Here is a 16,324-nt window from a genome sequence, read left to right on the forward strand (position 1 = left end):
TTGTATCTGGATGTTATAGACTGAATTTCATTCCACCCATCCTACCCACCCTAATTCATGTACTGAAGGCCTCTCAGTATGTCTATATTTTTAGAGATAAAGCCTTTAAGGAGAAACTGAAGTTAAATGAGGTCATAAGGGGGAAAGAGCACTAATCCAATAGGACTGGTATACTTTTAAGCATATGAAGAGACAGAGAAGTCTTTCTCTCCACACGCATGTAAAGGAAAGGCTATGTGAGAATCTGGGAAAAGATGGTTATCTCTAAGCCAAAAAGAGAGGCCTCACCTGAAAACTACCCTGAGATACTTTGATCTTGGACTTCTGACATCCAGAACTGTGAGAAAATTAATTTCTGTTATTTAAGCCATCCAGGCTGTGGTATTTTGTTATGAATACAAAACAGCATACTAATACACTATGAAGAGCATACTAATATATTGTACACCTTATCTCATATTTGTATTTAGAGAGACTTAGCTGCAGTAAGAATTTGCATGCACACTCAGGTGCAAGTGCTTGTACACTGAAGCACTACAAATGAACATCTATTTTTTGAATTCATTCGAAGGTCTGTATCATTACTGCTGACACATTGACTTTAACTTTGGGCAACTTCTGACTCAGCAGCCACAGCCATATATTATCTTTACTTTAGTGGCCTCAGCCTCGATGTTGTGATAGCTTCCTTTCCTCTTCTCTCCCAAAGGAGAGTAAATAGCAACTAAGGAGAGTGAACAACAGTCTATCAGGAGGCAGATTTCAGTTCTACCTCTCCCTGCTTAGCTTCTTAAACATGTATGAACAACAGGACAGCGGAAGATACTCACTCGGCCCTTCTCCCTCCCTACACATCACTGATAACATTCACTATGTGATTCTGGGAAGTCTTCTCATATCTATATTCTTTGTCCTTTCTTTTCTAGGAAGCTGTGTCTAGGTCAGCAGCTCATCACTGCAACCAAAACTGTCAAGAACTGTGCAGGATCTGAGATTTTATTTTTTGTTTTTTTTATTTTTTCCAAAAGCTAACTTATTCCTCTTTCATGGATGTTGAAATAAGACACGGGACTCTTGGGTTAGGGACAAACACTTTATTATTCACGGCAAAAGCAATAGCCTGAGTTCACGTTGATTAATGTCCATTCCCCATAATCCTTAAAGAACCATGCAAGACGCCCATTGTGAATGTCTGCACACACCATAGATTTCTATTACATAAGAGAACACTTAGCTTCTGGAACCACTTGTATAGCAAGTTTAAGCAAGCCAGCTCTTTATCTGGGCATACACATAACCTTATCCCTCAAGGCAGGACCTTGCATTTTTGGCTTTTAAACAGTAAGAATGTGCAAGAACACTCAAGGATTCTAGCAATTTATCTCTCCTAACAAGGAGATGGGCAAAAAAAAAAAAAAAAAAGCCAAAACATAATAATTAAAGGAATCGAATGGGTCAGTGTTGGGCAGTTAGAGCTAGGAAAAGAAAAATAATGCTAAACACATATAACTTAGGTAGAAGTCTGAAGGCCTTATTTTGATACCTAAGGCATAAGCATTCATCTTCAGAGTTAAAAGAAGAGCTGCAGAGTCCAAAGACACTGATATAGTGAAAATAAATAAATATATATATTTATATATATTTATGAATATATATATATTTATCAGGGGACAGCAAATTATGGCCCACAGGCCAGTTTCCTGTTTTTGTATATACAGTTATACTGTAACACAGGCCCATTCATGTACTTACATATTGTCAATGGCTGCTTTGTTTTTTAAGTAAGTATAGAGTTACCTAGCTATAACAGAGACTGCATAGCTTCATATTTATAGATATTCATTATTTGGTCTTGTAAATAAAACGTTTGCCAATTTCTGATGTATAGTCAAATGATACAATGTAGAACGAAAAATAAAAAAAATACTATATAGTTCATTATATTCCTCTAAATGACTTTCAAAGGTCTAAAACCAGATGATACAATAAAAGCTCTAGGTTCTTTTTTTTCTCTGCTTTACTTAGGGATAATTGACAATGAAAGTTGTATTTAGTTGAAGTATGCAACATAGTTTAAATATACACTGTAAAATGATTACCACAATCAAGATAATTAATACAAACATCACCTCACCTAGTTGCCTTTATTTATTTATTTATGTAGTTTTTTGGAGCGTGAGAACACTTAAGATCTACTGTATTAGCAAATTTCAAGTCAATTACAAAGTGTATGTTATTAACTATGTTGTTAACTGTATTGCTATAACTATAATAATAACTATATTATTAACAATATTATACTATAAAGTTTACTTTATTTAATATACTGTCAGGTAACCTGATTATTAACTCTATTGTTATAATTTTATTTTCAACTATATTATGTATATACATATATATGAAAATACATATATATATATACACACATATATTCTCACATATACATATATATATATACACACATATGTTCTCACATATTCTTTATCAATTCATTCACCAGCAGACACTTAGGATATTTATATATCTTGCCTGTTACTACTAATGCTGAAATAAACATGGAAGGTACGGATATCTCTTCAAGGTCCTGATTTCATTTCCTTTGGCTATATGCTGGCAAGTGGGATTCCCAGATCACATGGTAGCTCTTTTTTAGATTTTTTGTGGAATCTCCATATTGTTTTCCATAATGGCTGTATTAATTTACATTCCTACCAACAGTGTACAAGAGTTTTATTTTCTCCCCATCAGCATTTGTCATCTTTTTGATAACAGCCATCCAAACAGGGTTAGAGCCATCCAAACGGGTGAGGTGATACGTCATTGGGGTTTCTCTTTGCCTTTCCCTGATGATTAGTGATGTTCAGCACCTTTTCATATACCTGTTGAACAGCCCTATGTTCTTAAATGAATTCATGAACGTATTTGTCTTAAATATGTAAACTCTGCGACATTTAAGATGACTCATCAGTGTTGTGATCAGTACATGGTTAGACAGAAGATAAAGCTGATCAACATTTAGGCAGTTTGGTCACTTATATCTTTCAAAACTACAGAGAATAGCATCTCTGAAATATAGAGAATAGCATCTCTGAAAGAAATGATATGCAACAATGAACTGATTTGAGTTGCACAGCCTCTTAATGCAAAAAGCTTGAAAGATGCCTGAGGCTAGCCTAAGGTGAAAGCCACTAATGTGAACTAAAATCATCAATAAATGAGATTTTTTATGATATTTTAATTAAGCTCCTTCAGTCACAATATGAATTGTAAATTTGACCTTTAGAATCAAACCAACTTATAATGTGCATTTGGCACTGTCTCCATATAAATTTTAAAATAAAAATTTTAAATTGTATTCCTTGTGCTTTTCAAAAATGAAGTCCTAACTTAGATTGGTAATTTTGATTTTTATGTCATTTTTTAAAGAAGTAATACTGGAATACACACTAGGTTCTTATTCTAAAGTATGATTCAGAATATGTCCACTATTAGAAATAACCCAGTAACTCCTCTTAATATTTGATTATAGATAGATATATAGATATAGATATACAGATATATGTTTTTTTAGCATAGAAATACCATTTAAGTTTCTTCAGTGTTCTAGGGAACTTTTTGTTTGTTTCCTACCTTCCAAAATCACAGACTTAACTCTTCTCTAAAAAATTTAGAAAGAACAACTATTTGGAATTCTTACTAAGGGAAAACTTTATATGTTTTGTTAATGACTAAGAAACCCCAAAGGATTGTATTTTCTGACCTACCATATAGTTTCTTGATGAGACAAATAAATCTTGTTACATAGTGAAGCTAGACTTCCTATGTAGGAAATCCCCATCTGTTACTGAATCCTCAATGTGATGTTGCAGCCAGTTTTAAAATTAACAACCACAGAAAATAATCACACGGCTGATGACACTATTAAAACCTGTTCATTTTCCAACTGTTTTTTCCATACTTATTATTTTTCATATAATACCTTTGAAAGAAAATATCATATTTATTGATATTTTGTGAAAAATTGATAAATTAATCAATCAAAATGATGAAATCGTTTATGTGACTGAATGATCAATCCATATTCCTCTGTATTTACTCAGTTTACTTAGTCATATTCTTGTCCATATCCTACATAGTTTATGAAAAAAATGAGCCCAGTGCACAGCCTAACAGAGATTCCTAGAACTCTATCACTGTTAGTTTGTATTTATTTTTACTATATCAAGAACATTCTTCTTAATAAAGTTCTCAAACCATGCAGATATTATTTGCCTGTTACTGCTCTTTATTAGTGTTCCTTTTCCAATGCACACTTTCAAAGAACTTAGAAATATCAAGCTAACTAATGGAATCTGAAGAAACAATAATCCATCATGTCATAATAATTTACATGCTTTCTGAAACAATTCTATATCCAGGTAAAGTATATCCGAAATTTGGTATAAGCATGATTATGAAAGCATAGCTGAATCCTGTTTTGCTCCATCGTCTCTTTCTTCCAATTTTCTCCAACAGATTACTGAAACTAAATTCATGAAGCCTCACAAAAATGTTTTTTGGTGGCAGTTCAATGCGTATTTTTCAATTGCTCATCTGTTACCCTCATAGCTTTTCGTAAAGGCTCTCTTTATCTAAATTTGCACTTCTCTCTACCATAATCTTTCCCTGTACTTTTCAGACTGCTCTAGTACACTGAGAAACTTATTGTATAGTATTAACTCTTTTGAAAATATTGCCACCTTTACTTCTCAATGGAAATCTTGCTGTCTGTTAGTTATTACACCCCAAGACCTTGGCTCTCCTTATGTCTCTCCAATGGGGAGGGGCATATTTATAGTTTTATTAATGTGATTCAAAACTCCTTAGTGTGAGGTATTTCTCTTTTTTATTAGCTCCTGATTCTACAAAAATTTAATTCATTGAGGCTCAGGTCATTTGGCTATAAACTCTTTAACAACTGGTTCCAATGATTTTCTTTGATTTCAGTTATTTTCATCCACCTGGATAATTACCTAAGTAAATGGCCCATCCTACATACAAGACTCACAGTTCTTGGTCTCCTGTGTGACTTCCATTCACTTTTTTTTTTTAAAAAGATTTTATTTTTAAGTAATTTCTACCTCCAATGTGGTGTAGAAACTCACAACGCTGAGATTAAGAGTCACATTTTCTCTCAGGCCATCCAGGTGCTAACCAGGCATTCCATGATTTCCACTCACTTCTTTTTTTTTTTAATATTTTATTTATTTATTCATGAGAGACACACAGAGAGAGAGAGAGAGAGAGAGAGAGAGGCAGAGACACAGGCAGAGGGAAAAGAAAGCTCCATGCAGGGAGCCTGATGTGGGACTTAATCCCGGGTCTCCAGGATCACACAGTAGGCCGAGAGCAGGCACTAAACGGCTGAGCCACCCAGGGATCCCCTCTATTGACTTCTAATGTAACAATCCACTGCTGGAATGACTTAAAAATGTGTCATAACTCAAAAATCCACTACTTCAAACTCCTACTCTGGCGACTCCCTCCAATCCTTCTAACTTATTTACTTGTACATCTTTTAACTTCATTAGTGCCTTCTTCTGATTCTTATACCTTCTCCTTATTTATCATAAGCATTTATCATTCGTTTCATATTAACCCAACAGTAACTATCTAATAGTTACTGCCATTAATTTCTGATGTATTTGGTGATGATATAAAAATAGAAATGATTAATGTTCTGCACCAATGAAAGTACAGTGGGGATATGAGCACTACGAGTTAAGCTCAATGACATAAAATATAAATTTCAGTTATTACAGGAAAATAATCATCTAAAAACCACAAAAAATTGGATGCCTGGGTGGCTCAGTGGTTGAGGGTCTGCCTTTGGCTCAGGGCATGCTCCTGGGGTACCGGGATTGAGTCCTGCATTAGGCTCCCTGCATTGAGCCTGGTTCTACCTCTGCCTGTGTCTCTGCCTCTCTCTCTGTGTCTCTTATGAATAAACAAAATCTCTAAAAAACCTTAATATAATGGAAACTTCTGAGATAAGAAGTTTGGTATAACAATAAACTGTATTTATAAATAAAGAAAAAAACTCCAATATATGTACTAGAGGATGGAATAATGTTTAACTTTGGGGAGAAGGAGGTAGTGTTAGAAAAGTATAAAGGCACTTTTAAAATTTTTCTGGTGTTCAACTTGATTCCTTTTTATGGCCAAAATTCTATTCTATAGCTATACCACATTTATCCATTCATCTGTTATGGACACTTAGATTGTTTTCTCCTTTTAGGTATTATGAATAATGCTTCAATAAATATTTACATAAGTGTTTGTTTGAACACACCTTTCTGTTTCTCTTTGGCATATAACTATTGTACATCAGTTTAGGGCATACTGCCATCTTAACAATATTAAATATTCTTACCCATTACCATTTACTTAGGTCTTCTTTAATTTCTTTCTACAATGCTTTGTAGTTTTTGTACTGCATTTATTAAATGTATTGCTAAATATTTGAATTTTTTAGATGTTATTTTAAATGGAATGGTTTTCTTAATTTCATTTCTGAACTGTTCATTGCTGATAGACATACAAGTTACTTCACATACTGGTTATTTATCTTCAATCCTTCTGAAATAATTCACTAGTTCTAATTTTCTTTTAGTGTGTTCTTTCAGAAAATCATGTCATTGGTGAATAAAGATTTTTTTTTTACTTCTTCCTTTGTGATGTAGGCATCTTTAGTTTTTTTTTTTTCCTAATCTGCCTGATTAGAATTTCTAATATAATGTTGAGAAGAAGTGGTGAGAAAATACATCCTCATTTTCCTGACCTTAGAAGGAAAACATCCAGTCTTTCACCATTAAATATAACATTAGCCGTGTGTTTTTCACACGTGCCCCTCGTCAGACAGAGAAAACTCTTTTCTAGTCCTAATTTGTTGTTTTGTTGTTGTTTGTTTTTTCCCCCAACTAGAAAAGGCTTTGGCTTTTGTCAAATGCTTTTTCTGCATCTATTGAAGTGGTCATGCTATTTTTTTTTTTATTCTATTGGTTTATCATATTGATTGATTTTTTTTTTAAATGAACCACTCATGCATCCTTGGATAAATTCCACTTTGTCACAGAGTATAATTCTTTTTAGATCTTGCTAGATTTGGCTTCATTGATTTTGTTGTTGATGCTTTGTGTCCATATTTATTAGACATATTGATTTTATAGGTTTTTTTCCTTGGATTCTTTGGCTTTGTATGAGGGTAATACTTGCCTCATAAAGTGAAGTGGTAAGCTTTACTTGTATTTTTTGGAAGAGTCTGCAAAGGATTTGAATTAATACTTCTTTAAATGTAGTAGAGTTTAGAAGCCATTAGGCCTGGGGGCTTTCCCATTGTGGATAGATTTTGATTTCTAATTTAATCTTCATTTGTTACAGATGTCTTCAGATTGTCTCTTTCTTCTTCAGTCTATACAGTTTTTGTCTATTTAGGAGTTTGTCCATTTCATCTAAGCTATATAATTTGTTGTTGTATGATTCTATCATTTCTTAATTTTTTTTGTATTTCTTTTTAAGATTTTATTTATCTATTCATAGAGACACACAGAGAGAGAGAGGCAGAGACACAGGCAGAGGGATAAGTGAGCCCCACACTGGGAGCCCGACACGGGACTCGATCCCAGGCCTCCAGGATCAGGCCCAGGGGCTGCAGACGGCGCTAAACCGCTGCGCCACTGGGGCTGCCCTTCTTTGTATTTCTTAAAGTTAGTAGTTATGTCCCTTCTTTCATATCTTATTCTAGTAACTTTTCTTCGTTAATATAAAGTTCCTGTTGAGATATCAGTTGTTACTCTTATTGGTTTACTTTATAAGTGATGAATTATTTTATTTGCTACCTCAAGATTTTCTCTTTGTCTTTGACTTCTGGCATTTTTCCTATATGACCTATGTGGATCAATTTGTATTTCTCCTACTTTCTATTCATTGAGCCTCCTGGATGTGTAAGTTCTTGTTTTTCAATAGATGAGAAAGTTTTCTGCCATTATTTCTTTAAATATTTTTGTTCCTTTCTCTCTCTCCTCTCCTGGTTTTTGTCATTATATACTGGTATTCTTGACGGTTTCCCACATTTCTCTGAGGCCCTCCTCATTTTTCTTAATTCTTCTTAAATTCTGTTCTTCAAATTGTGTGATTTATATTGCCTTATCCTAATGTTTCCTTTTTTCCCTTCACAATTTAAAAGTATTATTAGCCCCCTCGGGGGAATTTGTTCTTAATTAATAAACTTTATTATTTGTTACCAATCTTTCAGTTTATAAACCAATTGTGTGGCAAGTACCAAGAGTTCCTTTAATACCCTCTTATACCCCAACCCTCACTTTACCCTACTATTAAATAACTTTTACATTTATTACAATTTAGCAGTAAATATTGCTATATTATTTTTAAATAAACTCTATAGTTTATAATATTGTATATTCCATGCATTCTGCCAAATATATAAAATTTATCTACATTAAGATACCATACAGAGTATTTCACTGCCCTTAAAACTTCTGTGATCTACCTACTCATTCCTCCCTTTTTTTTTTTTTTTTTAAGATCTTATTTTATTTACTCATGAGAGATACAGAGCAAGAGAGAGAGGCAGAGACACAGAGAGGGAAGCAGGCTCCATGCAGGGAGCCCAATGTGGGACTCGATCCCAGGTCTCCAGGCAGGGCTAAACCGCTGCGCCACCAAGGCTGCCCTATTCCTCCCTTTCTTTTAACAAACCAGTGACAACCGCTGACTTTCTACTGTCTCTATAGTTTTGTCTTCCTCAGCATGTTCTATAGTTGAATCCTACAATATGTAGCCTTTTCATATTGGCTTATTTTATTTAGCAGTATGCATTTAAGATTCCTTCATGCATTTTCATGGCTAATTTATTTTTTGTCACTGAATATTAATTTGTTCTATGCATGTAAACTTTGTTTATCCATTCACCTACTGAAGGACACTTTGGTTGCTTTCAAGTTTTGTCAATTATGAATAAAGTTACCATAAAATCATTATGCAGGTTTTTGTGTTGACACAAGTTTTAAATGCATTTAAGTAAATACAAAGCACAATTGCTAGATCATATGATAAAATTATCATTAGTTTGTAAGAAACTGACAATCTTTCTTGCATAGTGGTTGTTTTACCTTGCATTACCATCAGCAATGAATAAGAGTTACTATTGTTCCACATCCTTGCCAGCATTTCATGCTGTCACTATTTTGGATATTAGCAAATATAATACATATATAGTGGTTTCTTTTTTGCTCTTTTTAAAGATTTTATGTATTTATTAGAGAGAGAGAGAGAGAGAGAGCACATGAGAGAGAGACACAGAGAGAGGGAGAGACAGAGAGTGGGCGCGTGCCTGTGCAGGGGCCGAGGGAAAAGGAGAAATAGACTCTGCTGAACAGAGAGCCCAATTCTAGGCTGACCCAGGACTCCAGGATCAAGACCTGAGCCAAAGACAGACATTTTAACCTACTGAGCCACCCAGGTGCCTCTCTTTGATCTCTTAATTTGCAATTTCCTAAGGATATATGATGTTGAGCATCTTTTCTTTTTTTTTTTAAGATGTTATTTATTTATTCATAGAGACACACACAGAGAGAGGCAGAGACACAGGCAGAGGGAGAAGCAGGCTCCATGTAGGGAGCCCCACGTGGGACCCGATCCCAGGTCTCCAGGATCACGCCCTGGGCTGAAAGCAGGCACTAAACCGCTGAGCCCCCTGGGCCGCCCTTGAGCATCTTTTTATATGCTTATTTACCAACTGCATATCATTTTGGTGAGGTGTGTGTTCAGATCTCTTTGCACATTTTTTATCTCTATCCAATTAAGGTCTTTTTAATATAAGAAAAATTAATATTTCTCTATGAGAATATTACTCAAAACAATTACATTTAATTGACACTGTGATTTGAAAAAGATGGAAAATAATTTAGTTTGCATAACTATTTTAGATTAACTACTATAAAGTATATTTTACTCTAATATACTTATTATCTTGCCACACTTTATCACATCCTTCTATTCTTTATTTAAAAAAATTAATGTGTTTGTGATTCTAATTTGGTTGTAAACAAAATCATTTTTAATGATATATTCTTTTATTTTATTTTTATTTTTTTTAATTGGTGTTCAATTTACTAACATACAGAATAACCCCCAGTGCCCGTCACCCATTCACTCCCACCCCCCACCCTCCTCCCCTTCCAACACCCCTAGTTCGTTTCCCAGAGTTAGCAGTCTTTACGTTCTGTCTCCCTTTCTGATATTTCCCACACATTTCTTCCCCCTTCCCTTATATTCCCTTTCACTATTATTTATATTCCCCAAATGAATGAGAACATATAATGTTTGTCCTTCTCCGACTGGCTTACTTCACTCAGCATAATACCCTCCAGTTCCATCCACGTTGAAGCAAATGGTGGGTATTTGTCATTTCTAATAGCTGAGTAATATTCCATTGTACACATAAACCACATCTTCTTTATCCATTCATCTTTCGTTGGACACCGAGGCTCCTTCCACAGTTTGGCTATCGTGGCCATTGCTGCTATAAACATTGGGGTGCAGGTGTCCCGGCGTTTCACTGCATCTGTATCTTTGGGGTAAATCCCCAGCAGTGCAATTGCTGGGTCGTAGGGCAGGTATATTTTTAACTGTTTGAGGAACCTCCACACAGTTTTCCAGAGTGGCTGCACCAGTTCACATTCCCACCAACAGTGTATGAGGGTTCCCTTTTCTCCACATCCTCTCCAACATTTGTTGTTTCCTGCCTTGTTAATTTTCCCCATTCTCACTGGTGTGAGGTGGTATCTCATTGTGGTTTTGATTTGTATTTCCCTGATGGCAAGTGATGCATGTTCAAAAAAAAGTGACCCACTCTGGGAGGAACCTTTATAAAATCATTTAAGGGGTGATCTTTCCTTCTGACATCAAAAGTTAACAGAAAGTATCTTTCACAAAGTCTTTGCTGGTATATTGCTACCTAACGTCTGAAATAGTAATGTCAACGATGACTTCACTAATTACATTGATATTAATAAAACATAAAACCAAGGCCATAATAGGGAGGTATTATCCCATAGTGATGGGTTCTGATGCTCCACTGTCTAAATCTGAATCCTGGTCATATTTCTTAACATGTTTTTAACTCTGTGGAAATTACTTAATGTCTCTGCAATGCAGTTTTCCCATCTGTAATATAAGAATGAACAATAATATTGAAGGAATTTAGTGCAGAGGCAGCACAGCTTAAAATTATTTTTTAAAAATTTTTAATTTTTGTATATTTTTATTGGAGTTCGATTTGCCAACATATAGTATAACACTCAGTGCTTATCCTGTTAAGTGCTCCCCTCAGTGCCCACCACCCAGTCACCCCATCCCCCCTCCCACCTCCCCTTCCACTACCCCTTGCTCATTTCCCAGAGTTAGAAGTCTCTTATGTTCTGTCCACAACTTAAAGTTAAAGCCCTAAGTGACATAAATAGTTCTACATAGTTGATTAAAGATAACCATGTATGTCAGATGCACTATGATTTGTAACTGAAGAACTTCGCAATATTCTTAATTTTGAGATTAAAAAATGTTAGAAGAAGCACTGCCAGAAAGCAGCATTCTTAATGTGAAAACTATCTTTCTTAATGTGAAAACTATCTAAAGGCTATGTGCACTCCAAAATAAAAGGAAATGCTGCTGAAAAGTCAAACTTTGAATGCACAGCTTATGAGAAAATAATTATATCCCTGGCATTGAGAGAAGAGTTGATTTAAGTATCTGGGGGATTAAAGTTATTGCTGACTGTGATTTCCCCCCATGCAGTAATAGTGGCTTATCAAATAGAAAACATGGGTTCTTACTCTAACTTCAACTGACTCTATTAAGCATTAGTGCTTTTTGTGGGTACTTCACTGGCATGTAACACTGGAGTCAGAAATACAGAAAAGGCTCTGTAGCAGCAGTAGCCAATTCCACTTTTAAAACTGCTCAACAGTTCTCTCATCATGGTCTCCAGGAAAACCAAATATGCAGAACAAATAATCCACCCGATTAGAATTCATTATTAAAGAATCTCAAGCAGCACTTCTGCTGAGATGGCACAGAGCCACCTGCCCTAGTGCCTCATCATGATTTTGGAGAGTTTCTTACTAGCTGTGATGTGGGTCTGTGAAAAGAGGAGAGAATAGTGTACCCTGCAGTGTTATGTCATAAAGACTGCCTGCTATAATGAAGTTTGGAAAAAAAAAATCGTAGTCTATTGTTTTACTGTGCTAAGTATACCACAAAACACTGAAAAATACAAGAGTGAGTACTTGGAAATATCTCAAATACCTCTTCCCCAAACAGACTGGGAGTGACTGGGAGTGAGACAAGTCATATTAGAGTTATCTATCCAACACCTGTGAAATTGCAATGTATACTGACAGAGTCGATGTACAAAATCTATTACAGCCAGCAATTTTCTTTAGAAGTACTAAAATGTCACTATTGCTTTTATTCTCCTAGCCTTAAGGAGTTCAGCCTCTTCTTTTCTAAAGCACAACTATGTGAAGTCCACACTTCTTTTGTGTCACATTTAGGGGGAAAAAAGTTTTCTTCAAGAGGACTTATTGTAATCAAAACCTTTCAGATTTACTGTTACAAGATCCATTATGGTGTATTACCTGACTTTCATTTAGGTCTAAAGTTGGCCAGAATCCTAAGTATTTCTTTTTATATATCTACAGCTGAAGGTAGAAAGTATTTTAGAATACATTCCCAGATAGATCTTTTAGCATTCAAGTGGTACTTTTATATAAAATAAGTCACCTTTATCCCACTTGCCCACTTAGGTTCCCCAACAGGTCTCATGTCAAGATATTCTATCCAATCTGTAGAATAGATATGTTCATAACGTGGAGTTTCTATGCTCATAGATTTGTCTTCACATCACACTTTGGCAGTAGTATTATGTAGCCCACAGAGTACACCAGTAATTGCTTTTCTTTGTGATACTTTAAAAGGGACCATTTTTGCAGCTGCTACAATCTTTTATACACAATTCTGGAGAAAAAACAAAACACAGGGGACTCAGAAGATATAACTATGGGAATTCGTAGAAGAAACAAGGATGGATCCTTTTCTTGTTTGGGAATGCTTGCTGCCAAACATAACTGTGATATGAAGCAACCTACAGCAATTACAGTGGATAAAATTTCTCATATGTGAATATTTATCTCTAAATGCACATTCTTATTCCAACACAATTATTTTTTATCTGATATTAAAATTATTCATATTTTCTCATTTTTTCTATACTCTTCTGAGATCTGAATTCTCTGATTATAGTGGTAACCTCAATCACAGAAAAACAAATACTCTTAGAAGAAATCATAATTTAGATTTAGGATGAAGTGACTCTTTAGAGATCATGGAGACTCTTTAGATTGAAGATATTTAATTACTGCATTTCCTACATAAGGAAGAACTAAGTAATTTTTCATTGTAATGTGTATCAAAAACTGATAATCAAACCTAAAATGTCTATCCTCTCAAAACAGTGAGATATTTAAATATGTGAAAGCATATGTACATTTATTTTTCTTAAAGTGAAATATATTGCAAAACAGATTATAAAACTTTTTGTAGTACATATAATATTTTCAGAGAGGTGTATAAAAAGACAAGGACAATTTCATAAATATAAAGTAAACTGGGTAAATAGAGCCCAGTTCAAGAAACAGAATGATGCTAACCCTTAAGATTTGCCAACATAGAGTATAACATCCAGTGCTCTGCCAAATAGAGTAAAATATCCAGTGCTCATCCCGTCAAGTGCCCCCCGCAGTGCCCGTTACCCAGTCATCCCAGCCCCCACCCACCTCCCCTTCCTTACTACTCCCTTTTCTTTACTAGTGTTCCATCATGGTTAGTACCCTCTTCATCCCTCCCAGAGAAAACTACTATCCTGAGGTGGTTTTTTTTTTTCTATTTATAATTTATCTACTTAAAATTTTAATTAACTAAAATCATACTAGATGCATTATTTCTGCCTAGTTATATATGTGTGTACATTATATTTTGCACATTTATTTACTTATTGTAAATAAGAGTTTACTCTGTTCTGAAGCTTTTAATATTTCACTGTGTTAACAAAATTTATCCCTTCTATTGTTAGACATCTGAGCCACTTCTAGTCTGAGGCTGTAACAAACCATGCTGCAAAGTATATTTTTCCACCTAGTCAGATACCTCATATGGAGACCTGCTAAGTCATCAGGAATGAATGTTTTCAACTTTTCTTACTAATCCAAAGTGTTTTCCAAAGTGTTATAGCATTTTAGAGTTTTAATGTGCATGAGATAAGCACTGATCCAAAATATGATCAATACAAATTGTATACAGGTTCTCCAGAGAAAAAGAACCAAAAAAGTAAATATGTGTGTGCACACATGTGTCTGTGTTTTTATGTATCTTTCTCAATAGAAATAGAGATATATAAATATGTAGATTTTGACACATATGTATATGCTTGTCTATGAATATAAATATACAGATCTGTGTTTCTTTGCATACTAAAGAAATACATATAGAATTATTTATATCTATGAATATCTACCTCTAAGTGCACAGAATTGAAAATTAAACGGATTTAATTTCTTCTAATGACAAAGAGTGAATTTCACACCATTATAATCTCAAGCTCTATCCTGGTCCCTGAAAAAGTGGAGACATAAAAGCTTGACAATTTTTTACTTTATATCAATTTTCTACATTAAAAAGCTTATCTAGATATCTATTTTCTTTCAGTTGCTAAAAATCAGTTTTTACACTCCAACATTCCTTTTTCTACAATTTCTATGGTCAAATATCACATTTTTTGTTAAATTAGTAGTTACATGTTTATATCATTATGGATTATGTAAATATTGCTCATTACTATGATTATTATGCAGTATTTTCCTTTTATCATTTATTATTTTTTATCTGCACAGATTTTATACAGCTATAACTATTTTATTTCCACTTATTCAAAAAACACAGTAATTCTCAATATGTGGCCCCTGACCAGAAACATCAGCATAACCTTAGGCTATTTAATACAAAAAAGAAAATATGATTGTGAAATATAGATGACAAATTGCTACATTACAGAAATTAATGTTTTCTCACACAAAGACATTGATATAGAATAATGCTTAACTAAGGCCAATTTTTTAATGTCTTTTTCAAACCACTGTTTTGATTTAAATTATAAATATTTATATATTCATCTCTGTCACATGATCCTATTTACTTTATTAATCATATTTTCTTTATTTTATTAATTAACCTACTGAGACATAACTAAAAGTTAGTAATAAAAGAAAAAAAGGCAGCACTTGATAGACTGGATGTGAAAGTAAAATATTTCCTTTATTACCCAGGTCACATGTTTTATCTACCAAATTCAATCTTTAACAGGTCTTTATGAATGCAGAAAAGGAAGAAGAAAAAAGTAATAGCAGTTTCTGAACCTGAGCACAGAGTAAAAGGAATTTAAAGAATAAAAGTAGAGAGTAAAAATCAACAATATGATTCCATTTCCTTTTTTTTAAAGATCTTATTTATTTATTCATGAGAGAGACACACACAGAGAGAGGCAGAGACATAGGCAAAGGGAGAAGCAGGCTCCATGCAGGGAGCCCGACATGGGACTTGATCCCGGGTCTCCAGGATCATGCCCCGGGCCGAAGGTGGCACTAAAGTGCTGAGCCACCAGGGCTGCTCTATGACTCCGTTTCTAACAAAATTTTTAAGCCTTTTAAAGCTCTTGCTTGATTATGTATTAACAGCTCCTTCTGACATTTTCTTACTTTCTAATATATTGGGTTTAATTTTCTCGTATGTCACGTTATGTTCATTTTAACACAAAATCCTGCATATATGTAGCTGTATCTACACACACACACACACACACACACATATACTAATGGATTCAAATATCTATCCCTATTTTACAAATGACCCTAAAACTAGTGCTTTAAAATATGGACTGTTTCCCATAATCAGTGGGTTGGTGCATGCTTCTCTGGTGATCTTGCCTGGACTCCTTCTTCTAGGGGTAGTCAGCTCGCAGCTTGACTGGAGTTAGACATCTAAGATGGTTTCACTCATGGTCAGGTGTCTGGAGCCTCAGCTAGAATGACCCCACCTCTTTTTCCATGTCCTCCTTCATTCTGGGCTTCATCACAGCATAATATTCTCAGACTTTCAAAAGAACACCAGGGAAAGCTGAAAGTCTCCTTGACACTAGAAATCACCCAGTGTCATT

The 16,324-nt window shown here is 34.5% G+C and overlaps 1 long non-coding RNA gene across 11 annotated transcripts in view; it reads right to left on the reverse strand.

Annotated features, from left to right (window-relative positions):
- The window catches only part of LOC144287936 (uncharacterized), a 276,738-nt gene that overhangs the window by 144,609 nt on the left and 115,805 nt on the right, over positions 1-16,324 (reverse strand). For 5 of the 11 annotated variants that reach the window (XR_013355775.1, XR_013355767.1, XR_013355771.1 and 2 more), the window contains exon 5: positions 14,630-14,727. The exons of the other annotated variants lie outside the window; for them this stretch is intronic. This is a non-coding gene — a long non-coding RNA (uncharacterized LOC144287936). The remainder of the gene's footprint in view (positions 1-14,629; positions 14,728-16,324) is intronic. 11 annotated transcript variants of the gene reach the window in all.

Source organism: Canis aureus, chromosome 17 (genome assembly GCF_053574225.1).
Source record: "Canis aureus isolate CA01 chromosome 17, VMU_Caureus_v.1.0, whole genome shotgun sequence".
Taxonomy (NCBI): Eukaryota; Metazoa; Chordata; class Mammalia; order Carnivora; family Canidae; genus Canis; species Canis aureus.